This window comes from Camellia sinensis, unplaced genomic scaffold, assembly GCF_055761805.1.
Source record: "Camellia sinensis isolate YWXY unplaced genomic scaffold, ASM5576180v1 Unanchor12, whole genome shotgun sequence".
Lineage (NCBI taxonomy): Eukaryota > Viridiplantae > Streptophyta > Magnoliopsida > Ericales > Theaceae > Camellia > Camellia sinensis.
In genome coordinates, this window is record NW_028128998.1 from 2,359,037 (window position 1) to 2,364,643 (window position 5,607).

A 5,607-nucleotide genomic window follows, 5' to 3' on the forward strand; every position below is an offset into this window, starting at 1 on the left:
TTATGTTTCATATCATTTGCACGAAGCTTGCCTCTTCATTGTTGTCATCTTCATATCTTTATCATCACTCCATGGCATTGTATTGCATTGCATAATCATGAATTTTCAAACAACTGGCTTCGCAAAGCGTGTAAGTCCAACCTTCAAACTGCATTTTGAGCATGTCACTTTCATTCTGCCCCTGAACTATGCTGGTTTGATTCCTTGCAAAAGGATACGTAGGCAACCTTCGGGTTCAACCACTTGCATTGCATTTGTTTGTTTGCCCATGTCTTACGGCCGTGTCAAAAGGGTCGTCTTTGGGCTTTGACATTCACTCACGTCATGAAATGACTTTGAGCTCTGTCAAAGAGGGGCAACTGTAGACACCCCATTTTGACCGACCCTAAGACTTGGGCGCTTTCTTTTGATTACCCGATGATGACAATTAGAATGTGTTTCTCACAAAATTCTCAGTAAGAAAGATGGAATTCAAGTTTTAATCCCAACCTTCACCCATTTTTTTGGCCAAACTATTTTAGACCTTAAAACCCTCTTTTCAAAATATGTTTTTTTTTTTTAAAAATATTTCTACAATGTCCCGAGGCTCCCATTTCGATTAAAATATTGCACTTTTCAGTAAACCGAGTAAGGACAAAGTGGAAATAAATGGAAGGGAGGTGAAATTTTTGAAAAATATTTAAAAATATCTTCTTTATAGGTTTGGAGTTGAAGGAAATAGGAGGGGATGAAAGAAAGCTGGTTTAGGAAAAGGATGAGTATCAAATCATTAAGAAGGAAATGAGCAGTCTTCACTAAATTAGGCATTTCTCTTTGTACACTTGGAATTTAAATGTGAGGCCACCACATTAGAAAGTAGACTTCTGGGGCTTCAATTTAGACCCAAGAAACACCTTAGACCAAGTCCAAATAAGGGAGATATGCCCATTTGAAGTTGAGCTTAAGAGTAGATTTTGTTGATCCAGCCCGAGACAGCCTTCACTAAATTAGGCATATTTCTTTGTACACTTGGAATTTAAATGTGAAGCCACCACCATTGGAAATTAGACTTCTGGGGCTTCAATTTAGACCAAAGAACTGCCTAAAAACAAGTCCATATGGGGGAGATATGCCCATTTGAAGTTGGGCTTAAAAGCAGATTTTGTTGATTCGACCCAAAACAACAATAGCCCATTTTTCTTGGTTTTGGTTCGGTTGGGACAACCCATTTACCTATTTTTTGAGCCATTCAAGTGCATCCACTCATCCTCCATTATACCTAATCATCCTCCATTGTCAAAAAGAGGTTTTGTTTGCATCCATAAAGGAGTATCCCATGCAACCACCTTGAAAATTTGCCCTCCTATCACATTCTTGTCTCCCACCTTGTCTCCCACCTTCTTTTTGACCTTTACTCTCCCTCATTGCCTATATAGAATGATCATATTGTAAGAGAGGGGGAGGACCACGAAATTGAAGAGAAAGGAGTAAGAAAAGAGTGAAAAAAGAGAGAAAATTTGAGTTTTTGAGCCAAAAATTTTCCTATCTTCCATATACACCCTATACCTCCCATAGCTACTGAAATTCCTCATTTCCATACACCAAAACCACTCCAAAAATTCTGATATAGCCAAAGATCAATCGCCTCAATCATAAGGAAGAATGTTTAGTGATTGAAAGTGAGGAAAACTAGAGAGTTAGCCACTTTCCATACCACAAACTCCATAAACTCCATAATTTCGAATTGAGGATTTGAGAACACACTTCCTACACTTGAGGGTGATCAAGAGAAAGTTTGGAAATCAAGAAGTTCAATCTTTCTTTGGAAGGTGAATTTTTAATCTTTCATTTTCTTATATTTTATATCTTATATTTATATTCTTGCTTCTTATTTCATTGTGTTTTGTTATAATCCAAGTGGTTTGTTTATCTCATATTTATTTTCTTACTTTATATTTCATAGTGTGTTGTTATAATCCTAGCGGTTTGTTTAGCTCATAATTATTTATTTATTTATTTTTATTCGCATACTTTAATTTCATATTAGTTTTGTTGTAATCTTGCATGTTTTACCTCATATTTATTTTTTTCGTGTATTAGTCTCATATTAGTTTTGTTGTAATTTTGCATGTTCTATCTTATATTTGTTTTATTGCTTTAGGTTTATGTTGTGAGTTTGCACTTTTTTTATTTTATTTTATATTTATTTTCTTTTTTTTAATCTAACCTGTAGTGGTTAGTTGAGCCACCTACATATTTTTTGTTTGTTCCTTTTCTTGGTTTCGCAACAAGACAGGTTTTGCTTGGCCTAGTTCGCCGGCCGGCCTATTTGGCCGGTCGGTTAGCTTCTTCCGAACAAGATGGCGTAATCTCCCAATATTGACTAATTTCCGCCGGCGGTTCTAAAGAACATGAAGCTTTTATTTTATTTATTTATTTTATTTTGAGTGTATTGTGAGGTTTTTATTTTGTTGTAATATTCTCCTCATCCCTCTCTAATTTGGTTTGTAATTATTCTTTAAAATGTTGTAATAATTCCCCGCCCCGCTTCTTTCTATCCCATTCTTTTACTTGGTTTCTTTATTTGTACATAAACATCATATTTATTTTTCATCATAGTTATGCTTTGCATCCATGTTTCATGCATCTTGATTCGGCTAAGTTTGCATTTGTGGATTTAATCAATTCCTATGTGATTATGTGCCCTACCTCATGTTCTTGAGATGATTCACATATCATATTTTAGAAGCCGAATCTTTAGTTGCATCTTATGAGTGAATTGCATTAGGGTTTTGTATATAAGATCATACATATTTTACTAACTTTGTTTTGCAGCTTGTTCGTGGGACATCAAACATGTGAGTTTTTATGCTTTAGCATCCCGTGTGTGTGTGTTTTTCTTACTATGTCTAGCATTCTACCATGAGGCTTGTTGCTTATGTGATATAACTCTATGAATGCCGGTGGATGGAGGTTGTGTCGCTTAATTTGGAATGATGTTGATTTTTCATGCTTGTAAACTCAATTTATTTGGGTTGTACATCGTCAAAACTCTTTCAAAATGCATGATATCAAATTGCTCCAAAATGAATGGCATAGTCTATACTTGTATGCTTCACATAGCAAATTTTAGGATTTATTAACTAATCAGAACATGAACATATAAATAAAATAAAATTCATATCATGGTTAGTAAAGGCCGATCTTTGATCGGGTGGGCGGGGGTGCTCATTATTGACCTTCCCCTCTCACACCTAAGGTTCCGAGCCAAGCATCCTTGGTTACGACGAACAGTGGCCTTGGAACGAGTTATGGGTTTCGTAATTTTCCCAAAATAAATATTAGGTGGCGACTCTGAGATCTGATGACGCAGTCCATTTTTGACAAAATTGCAATAAAATGGATTTTCAATAAAAGTTGCCAAATCTGGACTCTCATCTACGTTTCACATTGCACTCGTGAGACTAGATCAAAGAGATCTCGGGAGTCCGAACTGTTTAACGCGCGCGGGTACCCCCCCCCCCCGGGGCATGTTACAGGGCCTAGACAACTCTATTGTAGTTTGGTAACATGATACTAGAGCAATCCCATTTGCATAACAATGTATCACTGAACAGACACATCACAAGTGGCCCAAATTAATTTCTTGTTATCATCTAATTGGACGACAACATAATGCTGGGAAAAAAAAAATATTGTCTGGTAACATGGCACTGGAGTAATTCAAATTAATTAGCATTGTATTATCAATCAGGCCCACCACAAATTAAAAAATCATTGTTTGGAAGAAAGTGGCTTTGTAAATGTATAGCAACAAAATGCCGGAGAGATCTATTTTTTCCGATAGCATAACACTGGAATAATGTAAATTTTTTAGCACCGTATTACCAAAATTAGTGGTGTAAAGAGATGAAATAGTTAATTTAGGGTTAATTTTGGTAATATATTGGGGGTGTAATGAGAATTACATTTTTTTTAGTGGTGTAATGAGATGGACGGTGTAAAATGGTTAAATAGTGATGTAAGTAGAATCACCCTTAATGAAATTATAGATACCTCCCTTGTGATTTCTGAAATAACAATGACAGCCCTTCTGGTTTGTTTGTTGGTAAATAACAATGACAACCCATTTTGGATCACATTACCTCTCACATAAAAAAGCCAAAAAATCCAAAAGGCTAAGTTTAACCATCTTCTCAAAACACGCTTAACTATGGTTGGTTTTGCTAACCTCATCATTCTATTAATTTAAAATGCCCATTTTAACCTGAAAAATAAAATGCAAAAAAAATAAAAAATAATAAACTAAAGAATAAAACAAAAATAAAAGAAGGAAAATATCAACCTTTGGACAAGTCAAATAAAAAATGCAATATAGGCCTATTTTGACAACACGATTAAAAGCTAGTTTATTGATTTTTTGATTTTTTTGAGTCACATTACTGTTTATCTTTTTGCACATTTAAAAAAAATTAAAATCAAAATATCAACTTTTAACATACTTCCCAAAATAGGTCATACTCTAACCAATCCAACCATCATCAGCCCCACCACCATTGACAACCCAAATTCATCTCTCTTAGTCTTGGCCTATCTCTGCAACTTAAAACCCCCCATTCTTATGTTTCTTCCGTGGCTCAAGATGTATAATTTGAGGCTGAAGCGTGATAGCAAAGAAAATATTGTAAAGCATGAGCTACTATCCACAAAGTTACCCTTGACTCGAATTCAACACAAACAGTGTTGGTTTGGTACATATTGTTGTTTTTTCTTGTTTATATACATACAAAGTGGTGGTTGTTCTAAGTGAGGGAGTATTTTGTTGAGGGAAATAAAAATAGCTTGGTAACTTTTGAGGTTGGGTTTATAATTGGGGAAGCCAGATATGATGCTTAGGACCCATGGGTTTCGTTGGCAGCATTGAGTTTGGGTTGGGGGGTGTGGCCAATGTGGGTTTTGGTGAGGGTGGTGTGTGAGAAATAGGGTTTTTTTTTTTAATGTGAAAATTTTATTAAAAATATGAAATTAAAGATATAAGAAGTAAGAAGATGAAATACATCGAGAGAAATTTGAGTAGTATAGAATATCCCTACAGCTGCTACTCGCAAATATACAACCAGTCTCACAATTTTTTATTTTATTTTTTTAAAAATGAAAAACAAAACAAACAAAATAATATTTTCTTGAAGTTGAGAAGGATTTAACTAAAAAATAAAAAAACTTGAATCCCCCCCTCCCCCAGCATGACAATCACACTGAAAAGATTTTTACCAACGGCAGGGGTGATTAAGGAGCAACATCAAGTTTTCTTTTCCAAAGAAAGTGGGTGTTTGGAAAGTTGTTATTTTAGTAGGCTATTTTAGTTTTTGGCTATTTTGGTAGACTAAAATTTTTGTATTTGGGAAGATGATTAAATTTTTTTGTAGTTGGATGTGATCTTTGTGAGAGAAAAAGTGAAATGATAATGGATTTGATGTGACATTTTGTTTTATTAGTTATTTTAGCCTATTTTTTCTTTTTATGAATTTTAGCCTAAAATAGGCTAAAATTTTTCTTGCCAAACACAAAAAGAGCACCAAGTGTTTGAGATAATGCCGGAGAGATTGGGCAGCGAAGTGTATAACTTCG

General features: G+C 34.8%; 1 long non-coding RNA gene across 2 annotated transcripts; it reads left to right on the forward strand.

Annotated features, from left to right (window-relative positions):
* The first annotated feature begins 1,020 nt into the window (after positions 1-1,020).
* On the forward strand, positions 1,021-2,536 carry LOC145814609 (uncharacterized). Of its 2 annotated transcripts, none has more exons than XR_014357948.1 (2): positions 1,021-1,808; positions 2,272-2,536. It is a non-coding gene; the product is annotated as an uncharacterized LOC145814609 (long non-coding RNA). The 2 variants fall into 2 exon arrangements; XR_014357949.1 differs by having other exon boundaries at positions 2,276-2,536.
* Positions 2,537-5,607: the final 3,071 nt, after the last annotated feature.